The sequence below is a fragment of the Centropristis striata genome, chromosome 20 (assembly GCF_030273125.1).
Source record: "Centropristis striata isolate RG_2023a ecotype Rhode Island chromosome 20, C.striata_1.0, whole genome shotgun sequence".
NCBI lineage: Eukaryota > Metazoa > Chordata > Actinopteri > Perciformes > Serranidae > Centropristis > Centropristis striata.
Genome location: NC_081536.1, coordinates 30,465,463 through 30,482,075, shown reverse-complemented (window position 1 = coordinate 30,482,075; position 16,613 = coordinate 30,465,463). Strand labels below are relative to the sequence as shown.

General features: G+C 39.7%; 1 protein-coding gene across 1 annotated transcript in view; it reads left to right on the top strand.

Moving 5' to 3' along the window:
• slc24a3 (solute carrier family 24 member 3) overlaps nucleotides 1-16,613 on the top strand; it is a 76,841-nt gene that overhangs the window by 45,766 nt on the left and 14,462 nt on the right. The window lies entirely within an intron of this gene.

Below are 16,613 nucleotides of genomic sequence, written 5' to 3'. Positions count from 1 at the left end.
GAGGTGACGGTGATTTCTGTTTAAAATGAGCTGAGGACCAAAATGCTACTTAATTCTAGATTATTGATTTTTTTGTGTGTCTTGTCTTCCTCAGTGGTGGCTCTATCAATTCAATACATTTGTGCTGCTAGGAATAAGTATTGTTAAATATATATTGGATGCTGTGAAAGTGGTTGTTCACTTATTTTTTTGTGAAAATTGAGGACAATTCCTTCCCTATATTTTTCTATCTTTTTGTACGGTGTCCTTGAGTGCCAAGAAAGGTGCCTTCCAAATAAAATGTATCATTATTATTATTATTATCATTATCTATGTAGTGGGTCAGTTTTGCCAGATTATACTGATGCTGATGGGTTTTGTTTTCATAACATCATATGGGAGTGAGTGGCCTTGTGGTGCATTTGTAGTTCTATGAGCGTTTGCACATCTGTACATGAAAATGCACTTGATGACAGTTAGTTATTGATGTATTGAGTATATTGACTGTATATTACTGTAATTTATTTTATATTTTGCCAGTTTTTGGTGATTCTGGGGTCGTGATGATGGGGCCCTTGAATATTGTTGCCCAGGGTACAGCAAAGTGTTAATCTGGCCCTGCTCATATGGCCGACCTGGCACAGTCCTGGTGGGCTGACAACACTTTCCAAAGGCTTATCATGTTTCCTGTCTCTTCCTTGACTTGCTCATTACACAGTTTTCTTGTTAGAACGGCTCACATTAGGTGAGACTGATACACAGGCATGTAGGCTACCAACCACAGGAGAGCTCCTGCCTAATTAACCATTCAGAAGCACAGTGAGGAGAGAGGAAAGTTTCTACTGCTTTAGAACTCTTGTTCTGATTGTTTTCCCCTTCGACGAAGCTGTAAGTTTTGCACATCATTCGTCTGGAAAATGACTTTAATGGAGTTTGCCAGTTATGAACATGCTGACTACTTGGACAAAGACAGTTAATTGACAGGCGCCACAACAGCACTAGACTTGTTGCTGTAATTGTTCAGTTAGATTAGAAGTTTAACACACATTCTTGTGATGTGAGTGTTGAGAAGCTGATTTGCTGTTATCTGTTTCATAGTGACACATTGTTGATAGCTGTGGAGGTGATGAATAGACTGGTTTCTGAAGTCGACAGTGATGATGTTAGTGTGACAGTGTTATATGTGCTGACAGGCAATTTATAGTCATGAGGGGTATATTTTCTCATCTGAAGGTATATGTTTGCTTTGCTATATGTAACATTTACTTCCCACTTTCCACTAGATTGTTACTGTGAGTTCTTCAATATCTTCCTCCTGTACAGATAAAACACATGCATGTGGGCTTGCTTTGACTGACTTCTCTAGCAACACCAACAGCTCAAAAGTCTTACTTATCCTCCCATGAATTATTTCAACATCTCCTGAATGGATGGCCATCAGATTCATTGTTCCCAGATGATGTCCCCTTATGACTTTAGTTGTTAGCGCTACCATGAGGTTCACATTTGGTTTTGAAATGTTTCACCAACTCAAATCTTTAGTTTGTACAATACTTTGGCTTGTGACCAACAAACCTAATGGCATTTCCATCAGCTTGAGCTGTGTTTTGTGTTTTAAGCTAATTAGCAAATGCTGGGGCTCAGTTGGTAGAGCGTTCACCAATTGAGCGGAGGGTCTGTGGTTCAATGCCTGACCATGACAGCCTACATGTCGAAGTATCCTTGGGCAAGATACTGAACCCCAAATGGCTCCCGATGCGGCTGTATGAATTAATTCCCAATGGTGGCAGGTGGCACCATTGTGCCCTGGTAGCCTCGGCCACCAGTATGAATGTGTTTGTGAACGTGTGTACACAGTCTGTAGTGTAAAGCGAATTGGATAAAAACGTTATATAAGTGCAGTCCATTTACCATTTAGATCATAAAAACTAAGATTGTAAAAATGGTGATTGTTATGTTAGCATGTTGATGTTAGGATTTACAGCATACAGAAACCACATATGGCTGCAAGCATTACTGTAGACGAGGGTCACATCTTCTGTTCCATGCTCAGTTCATTTTTTCTTTCAGCACTGAAGGATAATCTTTTGTTAGACTACTCTTGAGTTGTAAAGCTAAACAAATTTCATTTACATTTTCAATTCTTCTTTAAAATGTGGCTAGATGGTGCCAAATGTGTTGTAACCACCATGTTTTCTGGGGACTGTAACTCACTCAGGCCTTGTTGTCAAAATAATTTATTTAAAATGTAATAACAATAACTGATTTCACCAGTCAGTTGGGAACAAACCACTAAACAACAAAAAGAAGAGCCATTAGATGGCAGAAAGGTACTTTACAACAACTTGTTGTAAAGCTTGTGTTTCTCAGAGTTTACATTTGGCTTCAATTGAAGAAAGTGTGGTTCTGAAACACAATATAATAGTACAATATACATTATTTACCGAATGAGAACATACGTGAAGCAAAGGTTGCATGCAAGGCATATGAATGAAAACAAACACATTATACTAATGTGACATGTAGGGCAGACAACTAAAAATGCATTCCAATTTAAGTAAGTAACTCCTTTACATCATAACCCAGATTATTAACAAGGATAAATATAAACCGCACAAACAATGCCAAATGTGGAGCACATGTCTAGCCTAGCTCGTACATGCTAGCATCTGTTAAGGCCCTAGACCTCTTCTATAAGGTGTATCTGAATGTACCATGAAGTCCCTGTTGGCACCCGACTGGGATACTTGGCAATCGTGAATTGATATAATATTGCCACACAAAATAGTAGATAGATACTATGCTGTATCGTTTTTTTCCCCTACCTCTTCTGGCTACTGAGAAGCTAAACTGAAGATGAAAAATGAACAACACTCCTTCTGGTAAGGAGCTAAAGACAGACAGAGAATGGGAGAAAGTGAGGGGGATGTTGACATTAGGATTAAAGCTGATGAAAAAAAACACAAACTTCTCCCAGGTAAAAATCCTCTCTGCTCTCCACTAGACTAAATGCTGCCAGCGTCACTGGGCTTGTATCTGTGTGTCTGCTAGTCTCTTCCTCGGTGTGTACTAAAAGCTCTCATGCCGTATGTTTGTTTTCTCTGTGGGCTTGTCGTGTGTGTGTGTGTGTGTGTTTCTGTGTGTGTTTTCCCCATGGCGCGTAGTGTGTGTTTTCCATGTGGAATCCTGGGGCTTTACAAGGCTGACATCCTGCCAAGCATTCTCTTGATCTCATTGTAAACATACCGCCCTCATCTAATGCCGGCATGCACACACACACATACACACTCTGCATTTTGGGGTGCAGAGACATTAGATCCTGCAGTCTGACTGAATTTGTACAGACGAGTTATATTTAGAGCGCATAGTTTATAGCCTGTTTCTGTTTAATTACGCTTTGTCTCCTGAAACACTAATGATCTTAATAGGGATTATTCCTGCTTTCCTGCACTAAAAGGGGCCTTCACAACGTGCTCCTTATGCCTCACTCACTCACTCGCTCCGTCTCTCGCTCCATTATCATCTCTCCTGCTTTTTCATCCCCCTGGAGCGCTTGCTGTCTCCTGCTTTGTCATTGTGTTTTTCTTTCTCTTTCTCTCCGTCTCTTTCTCATCTCTTTTGTTTTTTTTACATCATCAGTTAAATATCAAGACATGAAGCATTCTTGTCGTGCACAATTATAGATGCTGCATGCACATGCACAGAAGCACGGTGGGGAGATAGAGGCTCGAGCATCTTCGTGCATGCTGCTGTGCCAAGTGTGTTGTAACCACCATGTTTTCTGAGGACTGTGCCTCACTAAGGCCTTGTTGTCAAAATAATTTATTTAAAATGTAATAACAATAACTAATTTCACCAGTCAGTTGGGAACAAACCACTAAACAACAAAAAGAAGAAGAGCCATGAGATGGCAGAAGGGTACTTACTTGTTTCTCAGAGTTTACAAGGTGCATCTGAATGCACCATGAAGTCCCTGTCGGCACCCACAGCCTTTATTGTTCATTGTTTACATACAGTAACTCACCGAGTTGGCAAAATGTTCTACACCGCTGACTTAAATGACGCAGGGAGATTTTCCAGTTCTGTTTTTTTTTCTCTGTTATCTCTGTTTCCAGCAGTGGCCATGCCACATGCACATGCACAGAAGCATGGCGTGTAAATTCACTGAGGAGATTCAGGCTCGAGCATCTTTATGCAGGCTGCTGATCTGATAACGTGCATTCACATATTGTAAGCCTTATTGTTATACAACAATAACTTAATATTTGAGGGTTAAGTAGATTTGTTCTTGTTGGGATCTGGTAGGGGCAGGCTTGGGTAGGAGCAAATATGAAAAATAATTATGAATACCAATTCAGTTGTATGATACACAAAGAATGTATTTTAGCCAATGAATTGTGCATTACTTGCAACCGATATCTACCCCATCATAAGGTCTGCTTCACAAAAGATATGATATGATGACGCATACATGCTCAGAAGCTGAGTGCAATTTGATGATGATTGCAATTATCCAAGTGCATATGTGTATAAATGCACTAGAGGTTAAAGTGTGGGTTGTGAGGACTGCAGCCCTGAATAACTCCCAGTCTGACACATACTTAGGCTGGGTTGTGCTGCTTTTTGTTTTTTTTTTAGATCAAACTCGACTCATTTAACCGCAAAGATACAGTAAATGTGTCCTCAGAGATATGAGAGACACACAGCAGGTTTCCATTGATTATTGATTGACCATTGTCAGGACCTGATATGAATTAATGTTCTGTTTGTGCCTACACATCCAAAAGATAACACACAAACAGTCCATGTTCACACAGTGAGCATATGTGAGCGCATCAACTGTGGACATCACAAGAGTCAGACTGAGCCAGAAATCTATAAGTTTATTATCCTTATTAATTTCTCATGTTTTAAAAAATAATAATACATAGGGGAGCTGAGAGGAGCATCCTATCACTGAATCCAACAATAAAGGAGCTTGAGTCGATCTTATATTTGTCCTTATGAATGCTCTTCATTTACTTCCAGCTCTCTAATGATGCTAATAATTTCTCTTTAACTATGTGTGGCTATTAGTGCTGGTTTGTGAATTGGACTTTTTTTTGCAATGAGGCTCATTTGCATAATGGGCAGAATAATGTACATGCACCAAGTGTATGTATATTATTACCTCATTTAAGTACGTGCAAATAGAACCCAGGCACAGAGACACTATTTGCTTGGCAGCACGGTTAGGGTGCAATTCACCCTTTGCGGGAGTGTTGGGAATTACATGTTTTGTTTTGCCTGATTTGCACATGTTTATCAGCCGCAAAAGCTCCACAATCCTTTTTTGAATTCGCTCCTCAATGTACTGTGTAGAGCACAAGGACACAGCAGCAAATGCAGTGACTGATGTAGTTGAAACAACAGCGACCAACAGGACTCAGCTTTCCATTAATTTTACATCGATACAGTAACTTATCTAACAATAAAGCTTACATTTACACGCTATTACGAACTTATCCCTGCCCAGACAAAAGCCTTACTTACGTTTGTTTAGTTCGTCTATTGTGTCTGGCGGAGTTTCCTTCCAGAGGGGAAACTCTGAAGTTTTCATGCAATGTTTTTTATATTCTAAGTGATGTTTCCCAGTTCCACTGGGTCTTGTGCAATGGGAAGTCAGGATTTGAGTTTCTGGCAGACATGGAACCAAGATGCACTCATACACTGATGAGGCATCTCCACCCCCTCCCATTGTACAAAAGCAGATCTTGCATCAATGATATATGCAGATATGCAGTCTGTGAAGTCATGATACGACATCAACGTATTAAGTTACCACCCCAAATTTCCACCTGACCCAATCCCATAGCACAATGCAAGCTGTCAATCATGACTAATTTACTACCTGACTGCATTTAATCCAATTAGTTTCCAGTCAGGTTCATTTCCCCCTGTTATTTCCATGTCATTTATTGGTGTTTTTTCCATCATAAGAGATTAATATCTTTGCAACTTTGGCTTCCTGTCTGTCAAGATGACCCTACAACCCATTCAGACTGGAGTCTAGTTCAATACTTTTCCCAATACATTGACAACAAAGTCTTGAGATTTGACAGCATTGAATTCAAGGAAATTATGTTCATGTATATGTACAGTCATGAAAGAAAATATTAGACCACCCTTGTTTTCTTCAATTTCTTGTTCATTTTAATGCCTGTTACAACTAAAGGTACATTTGTTTGGACAAATGTAATGATAACAACAAAAATATCTCATAAGAGTTTAATTTAAGGGCTGATATCTAGACATTTTCCATGTTTTTCTTGATAATGATTTTGGTTATTATCAAGAAAACCATGGAAAATGGCTAGACCTTTACTTGTACCAGGCATTAAAATAAACAAGAAATTGAAGAAAAAGGGTGGTCTAACTTATATTCATGACTGTATATGTTCAATTGTTAATCCTTTACCTTTCCTGCAGCCATCCACCATCTTACGGGAAACTGAAAGGCTGTCCATCTTTATATACAGTCTATGGGCACAATCAGCTGAACGACCACAAAAGCTCCTTTCTCCAAGATTAGACTCAAATCCAAATGACAGTGCTTTAAAATATAGAAGATTAGCCCGTTCATTGGTGTTTCATGTTGAATTACTGAACTGACAAGTCAAATTATTTCACCCTCCTGCAAAAGGAAAAGTCTGAAGTAGAGGATTTATTGGGTGAGACTGGCAATTTGGTCAGTGTGGAATCCTTTCGTGAGCTGTGGGGGAATAAGGGAGCGAGTTTCTGTTGGGAAAATAAAATTCAGTTCTTGTTGAGCTTTCACAGCAACAGTTTGGGAGAAATAGCCTAAGTCCTATTTTTAGTGGCGTTCGCTTGACAGCCCCTCTGCAGATACACAACAATGGAGCTCGGACACGTGACGGCAAATTCCCCAAAATAACGTTGCTCCTTCTGCTGTTGGCTCGGGCCAGCTGGGGTCTGTGAGGCTCCATCAAGTGAGCAAATCAATTGAAATGTACTGAGCTGGATTCAGCTTCACAGGAATGATGTTGTTTGTGAGAGATACATGTGCATCACCAGGGATGCTGCAGAGGATTTGTTAATGGTTTAACATCGTCATGCTGGGTCAGATGACATATAAAAAGATATTATGGCTCTGATATCTAATTTATCTGGTATTAAACAACAATTAGGTGGTTGGCATCTGCTCTACTCACACTTGGTTTTGTGACTTTGAGTGTGATTGACTTCTCCTGCCATTGTTCCAGTTGCTCATCCTCAAAGTGGAGAGAGTGCTGCACTGAACTCAAACACATGGTCAGCTAGAGTGTAACTGCAACTTCATCACATTTCATTGAATAATTAAACAGCAGTGGTTTTACCTGCATAAAGGAGATTACACTGAGGTTCATTTAGAGCCACCAGAGAGTCCGCGTTCACACAGTGAGCATATGTGAGCGCATCAACTGTGGACACCACAAGAGTCAGACTGAGCCAGAAATCTATTTGTTTATTAACCTTATTAATTGCTCATGTTTTTTTTTCAAAAATAACACATAGGGGATCTGAGAGGAGTGTGCAATAGAGAGTGCAATAAAAATCCAGATATTTTCCCTAACATGATGAATAATCGTGATTACAATATTGATCAAAATAACCGTGATTATCATTTTGGCCATAATCGTGCAGCCCGAGCACAAATGCATCCATACTCATCCATACAGAGGAGCACATTTGCACAGACAGGCTACGACTGGAAATACAAACACTGACTCACATGTATGGAAGCGAAGTACATAATTGTGCATGTATTGTTGTTTTCCAGCTGTTTTCTAGCATGGCTGCAACTTTTTTTTTTGTCATTTTCCATCCTTCTAAGGTCAAATACCAACACAAACACACGTTGAGCTATGATTACGCATTATAACAGAGGAGTGTGTTGGATTAGAGATAATCGTGTTTACAAGAGCAGGCTTCCTCCTGTCTGCTCATGCACAGCAAACTACAACCTCTGCCTCATTTGAATGTGTGTGTGTGTGTGTGTGTGTGTGTGTGTGTGTCGTAGTAGCAATGACCTCTGTCTGTCATTTTCCTCCATGACTCACATCTCTTCTCATGTAATTTAATCTCGCTGCATCATAAACAGCAGCAGGATAGATGGGTAGATGTGTCCAGCAGACTCTTGACCAACATTATCAGTTACACTATGGCTCACATTGCTCTCTATTAAGTCTTAATTAACCGTGACAAATGATTCATTACAGTCTGATTATACTCCAGTTGCAGAAATGGGACATCATTTAAAGGGTTATGCTCTTTTTCTCTCTGCTTCCCATCACTGAGCTCTTTAAATTAATTAAGAATTATTACAAATTAAATAAAATAATTAATTTTGAGGAAAAAAATAGGTTGAATCTTTGACTCACAAAATACTTTGTTGGTCAGTCTGTGGGTTTGACTCTCATGGTGGAGAAATAAAAAGACTGAAGTGAGATGAATAGACTGAGAATTTTATCTTATTGGACAAAACAATTCTTGATTTGAATTTAATTTTGTGGACACAAAATGCAGTTAAACAGTTAAATCGCAATATATTGTATCGGACCTGTGGGTCTTGGATTGGGACTTGTTGATCTTGACTTGGGACTTGACTTTAGTATTTTGAAGTATGGGGATAAAATTGTATCGTATCGTGGGGCCTTCCCACCTCAATAGGTCATTATCAGCACATTAAATGGTCTGCTCCACCTTCTAGCAGGTCCAACAGGTAGTTTTCAATGACATCAATAATAACAAAGAGCAGGAAGAAGACAGATGACGATAAGGAACTAGCTTTGAATACAGTAGAGAGCTCCATGTCGTGATGAAGCTTATGCTCTGATGTGGCTCTGATAACATGTGCTTCCCCCAAATCACAGTGTGTATGTATATGTGTCTCTGTGCGCATGTGTGTGATTATATGAGTGTGTTTACAAAGCCATCTGTCACTCCAAGAAAGCCCACTAGTCATGTGAGTGACCGTGGGTCAGCTGGGAGCGTGTGTGTGTGTGTGTGTGTGTGTGTGTTGGGGGTGGGGGATCTCTGTCACTTCACATTGCATCATTTCCTGTTAAGGAGACCACCACCCACCAGCACAGAATGATCCAGAGACAGGGAATGAAAACAAAATTGTTCAGTTTTGTGGTTTACAGTCAAGTTGCTTCATCATATAGTGGAACAAAAAGAAAAAGAAGAGCAATTACTTCTATACAGTGGAATTCAAAATGTTTCCTTTATATTACTTATTTCTTAGTTCGACATCATTACCAACAGGTCAGAATGGAACACAAGTTTTCTCCTTATGTGTGAGCAAATAGAACAGCCTAGTTTACTGACAAGGGGGCAGAGTTGTGAATCCCCAGAGGCCCCACGATATGATTTTACTCGACCCTCAGACTATTAGCCTATATCCCTGTTTTTAAGGTCTCGGGGGTTGGCATGTATGATTTGGGATTTGTTGGTCTTGATTTGGGACTTGTTGGTCTTGATTTGGGATTTGTTGGTCTTGATTTGGGATTTGTTGGTCTTGATTTGGGATTTGTTGGTCTTGATTTGGGACTTGTTGGTCTTGATTTGGGATTTGTTGGTCTTGATTTGGGACTAGTTGGTCTTGATTTGGGACTAGTTGATATTGATTTGGGACTTGTCGGTCTTGATTTGGGACTTGACTTGGACTTTGTTGGTGTTTATGAGAACTTGACTTAGTCTTGTTGGTCTTGATTTGGGATTTGTTGGTCTTGATTTGGGACTTGTTGGTCTTGATTTGGGACTTGTTGGTCTTGATTTGGGACTAGTTGGTTTTGATTTGGGACTTGTTGGTCTTTAATGGGGAGGACCCTCAGACTATTCCCCTATTCCCCTATTTTTGAAGTCTGAGGGGTTGGCTGGTATGATGGTACAATACTTGGGTTGCAGTGTTTATTTTGGATCAATTACTCACAAGTACTCACTCAGATTGAAGAACCGTTGTAGCTGCTTCATATTGACTGTGATTGGAGAAAGTATCAAAACATTTTAGAAACCTCTAAAAACATCCCACGGTGTGAATGCTCAGATGGTTGAACTAGTTTGGTGCAGACTGAATGCACATATAACCAAACATGGAAGCACTGCATTTAGCCATATTTTGGCTGATTGGACCAATGTTACAGTGGCTGGGTGTATGATTTTGTTTAAGTACAGTTATTAGTAAATGAAAACACTTTAGTCTATTGGGACATCAAAGCACTGATGCTCAGAACTGCATCACTTCCACAAAGAGTTATTCAACAGGCATGGTATCTTTTTGAACAATCGTAAGAGATTCTTGCTTCGTCCTTGTTGGGCAGACTGACAGAGATGTGTGTATATTTGCATGCGGGACACCCACTGCTGTGTTTCTTCTCCTGTAAGAAGTTAAGCCACACTTTGCATAATGGTGTCATATTAGGCATAGTCTGCACTTACAGTATTTCTCCTCCGCATGGACACACACACACACACACACACACACACAGAGGCTGAAACACAGGAACCCAACCTCAGACACATATGGAGATTAAGGCTTAAATGTCATATTACTCAGCAGAGTAATGGCGATGCCAGCTACACATGAAGTGGAGGATTTCATCTGTGTCTGTGTGTGTTACTGCAGTCTGCATGGCTGGATTATGGTTTCAGCAGAACCTGCTGCTTTTCACCTTTTGCTGCCGTGTAGCACAAGAGGTGTGAAAGGAAATACAGTGACCAGTGATATGTGTGGATGTGAATTTGTGTGTGTGCATTACTGTCCATGCTTACTAGAGGTGGGGGGAAAATAAATACAGCATAGTATCATGATATTTTGCGTGGCAATATTAAATTGATTCATGGCCGCCAAGTATCAATATTTCGACTTTATAATAAATCCACATTTTTAAAATAATGTATTGTGTCAGTTAGTGTAGTTTATATATAATACAGTTGTACATCTGTATACTGTCTTTGTTAAGTCAGTTGGGACTTGTTGATCTTGATTTGGGACTTGTTGGTCTTAAACTGGTACTCGACTTTGGACTTAACTTGTTTGTCTTGACTTGGGACTTTACTTGGGATTTCTTAGTCTTGCATTGGGACTTGTTGGTCTTGATTTGGGATTTGTTGTTCTTGATTTGGGACTCGGTCCTGATTTGGGACTTGATGGTATTGATTTAGGATTTTTTGTCTTGATTTGGGACTTGTTGATCTTGATTTGGGACTTGGTCTTAATTTGGGACTTGTCAGTCTTGATTTGGGACTTCTTGGTCTTGATTTAGGACTTGTTGGTCTTGATTTGGGACTTAACTTGGACTTTGTTGGTGTTTACTTTGAACTTGACTTAGTCTTGTTGTTCTTGATTTGGGACTTAACTTGGACATTGTTAGTGTTTACTTTGAACTTGACTTAGTCTTGTTGTTCTTAATTTGGGAATTGTTGGTCTTAAATTGGAACTTGGCTTTGGGCTTAACTTGTTTGACTTGACTGGGGACTTTACTTGGGATTTCGTAGTCTTGGTATGGGACTTGTGGGTCTTGAATTGGGACTGATTGGGGCTTGTTGATCTTGACTTGGGACTTGACTTTGGTCTTTTTGGACACGAGTATTTGAGCTTTGATTTTGGACTTGACCCAGGACATGTTCGGGAATTGGGACTTCACTTTAGTCTTGTTGGTTTTATAATGTTCAAAACTTTTTTCTTCATAAAGTCTGCATCTTCATCTGAAGAGTTTAGCCACACAAACCAAAATCTTCACAATCAAACATGTTTTCAGTGGGAATCTGTTCTGAAATCTGGGAGAAATTAACATTTGCAAACAAGATTTCAGGTTTCCTGGGACACTGTTTGGCCACATAGTGCTCAAAGTAGTCTTGTGCTTTTGTATACTTAGACGCAACAGGAGATGGACAATGAATGAAACAAAACTAAAGTGCCTCAGGTTAAATTTATTTATGGTCTTATTTCTCTATCACATCATGTTGCATCACCTATAAGCCATTATAATTAAAAATGTGGAGCTCTAGGCAACATTTTGGCTGGCCTTGTTTAAAAGAAGATCATGCCTCCAGGCCAATGTTTTGGATGGAAACACCGGTGACAACCTGGCAGGACCTACCGGAGTTATAATTTACAATGAAAAAATTGTTGGAGCTTGGTGTGCTGATGTGCACGTAAGCAGGGGAATTCTGTCGTGACTTTAAGACCATTTAGTGCTGGTAGAATAACACGTAACCAGCGAATCTGGAGGGTAAGTGACTAATAATAATAGCAATAGCTTAGATTTATATAGGACTCTTTTCATGAGTCAAAACAAGGACAGAAAAATAAGCGAGAGTGAGCACCAATGGCTGAGGGTTGAGAGAGTTAACTGAGGGCCACGGCCTTGGAGAACAGATGGTGCTTGAGAAGTTTTTTGAAAATGACCAAAGATGCAGAATTGCAGATTTCAGCAGAGTTCTGGAGCCGGTACAGGGACCCCTGACAAGACTCCAGAGAGGTTTTTGAGATGGGAGCAGTTTTTTTGACTATTTTTTGTGATGGGGAGCATATGCACCATGAAAAATACGTCTAAAAGAAGAAGACCTAGTGTTGATGTCAGAGTTACGTCTCCATCGCTGAAGCTATTTTGCAAAAAAGGCCCAAATATAAAAAAGGCCCCAGACACTTTGACTGACAAATTAAAGCAGCTACATTGATGAGTTTTCACAGATAATCATCCAGCTGGTGCATCCCTTGCACAGAAACAGACTACAAGAGAAAAAGCAGTAATGTTCTTACAATGAAGCTTAAAATATAGCTCAACTAACTCCTGTACTGTCATTTCCAAACAGAAACATGGCAAAGGGGTCAGGTGCTGTTTAAAGGATAAAAAACAATGTTATGTAATCAATCCAAACATTAATCTTTGGGACTTCAATAAAAAATACAACAAATAGTCTTTGAGATGATTTAAAGATTGGTTTAAGCATCAGTGTTGCTCTGTCAATTAAAGTCATGAGTTGTGTCACCGCCAGCACTCAGATGCTTCACTTTAAATCTATTTAGTGTGCATAGATTTTGTTCTTACGTAAGCACACGTCCTAAATAAACCCAGAACGTTGGTGAATGTTAGAATCTTTGTGAAAGCTGCATGAGCGGGATGTGAGAAGATCTTTCTTCTTACGAACAGTTGGCGAATGAGGCCAGGTGTACCAAGACTTTGGCTGGAAATATACTTGCTGTTGAACCATGCATTCATATATACTAGATATGCATTGATACAGCGATATTTTGGTTGGCAATATTATATTGATTCTTGGCCGCAAAGTATGGTTATTTAGCGTTTGTAGCATATACTGGGATATATAGGCACCATGTGCGTCTGGATATTGTGTCGGGAAGTTGTTGAAATAACGCTGCAACGCTTACGATGGTTTTAGCTTCATGTTGAAGACACTGGAAGCAGGTATGTGACTATGTCGCAAGGTTATAATAGTTTGGGATTTTTCATTCGTTTTAGTTTTAATTTCGTTGTCAATTTTTGTTTTCAAATTCAGTTAGTTTTAATTAGTTTTTAGAGTGAGTTTGCTAGTTTTAATTAGTTTTTATTTTTTGAAAAATGCTTAGTTTTTATTAGTTTTAGTGTTTTTGTGTTTTTGTAATGGGGTATTTGTTGGGTGCCAGATTCAACAAAGTCACAATTAATGTTGCCTTTATTTCCTTTGTCTCTCTCCCTCTCTCTCTCTCCTCTTTCCTCTCTCTCTCTCTCTCTCTCTCTCTCTCTCCTCTTTTCTCTCTCCCTCTCTCTCTATCTCTCCCTCCCTCTCTCCTCTTTTCTCTCTCCTCTTTTCTCTCTCTCTCTCTCATCTTTTCTCTCTCTCCTCTCTCTCCTTCCTCTCTCTCTCTCCCTCTCTCTCTCTCTCTCTCCCTCCCCCCCTCTCTCCTCTTTTCCCTCTCTCTCTCTCTCCTTCCTCTCTCTCTCTCTCCTTCCTCTCTCTCTCTCTCTCTCCTCTTTTCTCTCTCTCTCTCCTCTTTTCTCTCTCTCTCTCCTCTTTTCTCTCTCCCTCTCTCCTCTCTCTCCTTCCTCTCTCCCTCTCCCTCCCTCTCTCCTCTTTTCTCTCTCTCTCTCTCTCCTCTTTTCTCTCTCTCTCTCTCTCTCCTCTTTTCTCTCTCCCTCCCTCTCCTCTCTCTCCTTCCTCTCTCTCTCTCCCTCTCTCTCTCTCTCTCTCCCTCTCCCCCCCCCTCTCTCCTCTTTTCTCTCTCTCTCTCTCTCCTTCCTCTCTCTCTCTCTCTCTCCCTCCTCTTTTCTCTCTCTCTCTCTCTCTCCCTCCTCTTTTCTCTCTCTCTCTCTCTCTCTCTCTCTCTCTCTCTCTCTCTCTCTCCATGCTGCTGTCAGTTCCTATGAGCAGACAGGCCTGTGTTGTGTGTGTTGTGTTTAGGCCACACAGGTCAGGCTGGAGCTGAAGCCGCCTGACTCACAGGCTCTCGGCTGTTGAGATAGAGAATGTCACTGCACATTGGGTTGCTTTCACGTTATACAAGCACATGCACAAACACACAGCAAACAAATATACACGCAGACAGTACACACACACACAGAGCAAGCCAAGCAAATCCCAAATACACACACAAACACACACAGAGTCACACTGGGCTATTTTTGGCCTGGTCACTCGTATGCAGACTCATATGCAACCAAAAATGCACATGATGGCTCTGAATGAATATGTGGCATATTTTGGCATGTTGTGATCAGCCACTGCTGAAAGACAGTGATTGGTGTCACCGCTGTCAAGTCGAGGACGGAGGGACAAAGTGGCGTCAAAAAGATTTCTCACTCAGAAACAACGTATGTGGATCACTGGATCCAAACTCATGGTTTTTATTTTGGTCTGAGCGCAGCATCACCTTGCACTCTTATCTTCAGTGACTGCAGTGAATTGCACCTGCGTGCCTTCAAATGCAGTTTTGGCTTCCCCTCCAAGTGAGCCGTGATGTAACTCAAAAGCAGCGAAAACATCAGGATCCTTTTCTGGTTACTGAGACAACACTCACACTAACCCTGTGTGTTTTTGTGACAACTCAGACAGAATGAGCCTAATTTTAGAATCACTTACATAAGCACATTTGTTCTTGAGTGACTCATGCAAGTCATTTATGAGACCTGCCATTTACCCACTTTCTTGTATTTAGAATTTTGTTGTTGTTAAAGGCCAGTTTCGGACATTATCACGTGACTGAATAGCTGTAATCATCTTTATTGGAGAAACAGGGCCTGCTTTACCTTCTTGAAGGTAGATGTCAGCACATTAAATTAGCCTCTATATTATTTTAGTCACTTGCTGACCCCTAGTGGCCGTTGTAAGTACTACAGGAGCGAAGGAAGAAGTGAAGTTGTATAAAGACAAGGAGGAAGTACAATGTGTTGGATGGCTCCTGTAATACTGGACTTTCAACAAGGAGACTAAAGTTTGCATCCCTTGACAGACTTAAAGTGTCATTTTTGAAAAAGATGAGTAAAATTGCACACCTTGTGTTAATCTTCTAATTTCAACTACTGGATTAATTTGAATTAATCTGGGACAACACTCACAGACCCTTTGTGTTTTTGTGACAACTCAGACAGAATGAGCCTAATTTTAGAATCACTTACATAAGCACATTTGTTCTTGAGTGACTCATGTAAGTCATTTATGAGACCTGCCATTTACCCGCTTTCTTGTATTTAGAATTTTGTCGTTGTTAAAGGCCAGTTTTGAACATTATCACGTGACTGAATAGCTGTTATCATCTTCATTGGTCAAACAGGGCCTGCTTTACCTGTCAGCACATTAAATTCGCTGCTATATTAATTTAGTCACTTGCTGACCCCTAGTGGCCGTTGTAAGTACTGCAGGAGTGAAGGAAGAAGTAAAGTTGTATAAGGACACGGAGGAAGTACAATGTGGTGGATGGCTCCTGAAATACTGGACTTTCAACAAGGAGACTGAAGTTTGCGTCCCTTGACAGACTTAAAGTGTGTTTTTAGAAAAATATAAGACAAATTGAACGCTTTGTTTGGCCTGTCACCATAATTACTATATCAACTTATCGTTCAGTATATAAAAATGGACACGATAGTTTTTTCTGGACTCAGTATATTGACTTTTTGTGCTTTTTTGTGTTGTGTTTAAAGTTATGCTGCAAATGTTTGACAGGAAGTATGAATTGCCAAAAAAACCTATATTTCCCAAGCAGCCATTCCATCTGTTTTTATGTTATTTATAATATAAAATAATAGAATACATAATTATTATCTCAATGCGTTTTTTTGTTAACAGAGCCTTAAAGACTATTTTATTTATTTTGGTTGTAGTTTATTTATTTGTTTTATTTATCTAGGGTATTTTGATATTTCTTTTCAACATTTCAATACCAATGTTTAATATTCTCGAGATTTGAAAATTGATTGCTGTGGAAAAGGAATAACTTATTATGCTCTAATATCATTATATATTTCAACGACTGGATTTATTTGAATTAATTTCAGTGCCAATACTTTTTATATGTATATTTATCGGACATTATACTGATTTTATTCATTTGTTCATTTTTCTTTTTTATGAGTTGATGAAACATTCCACATGAG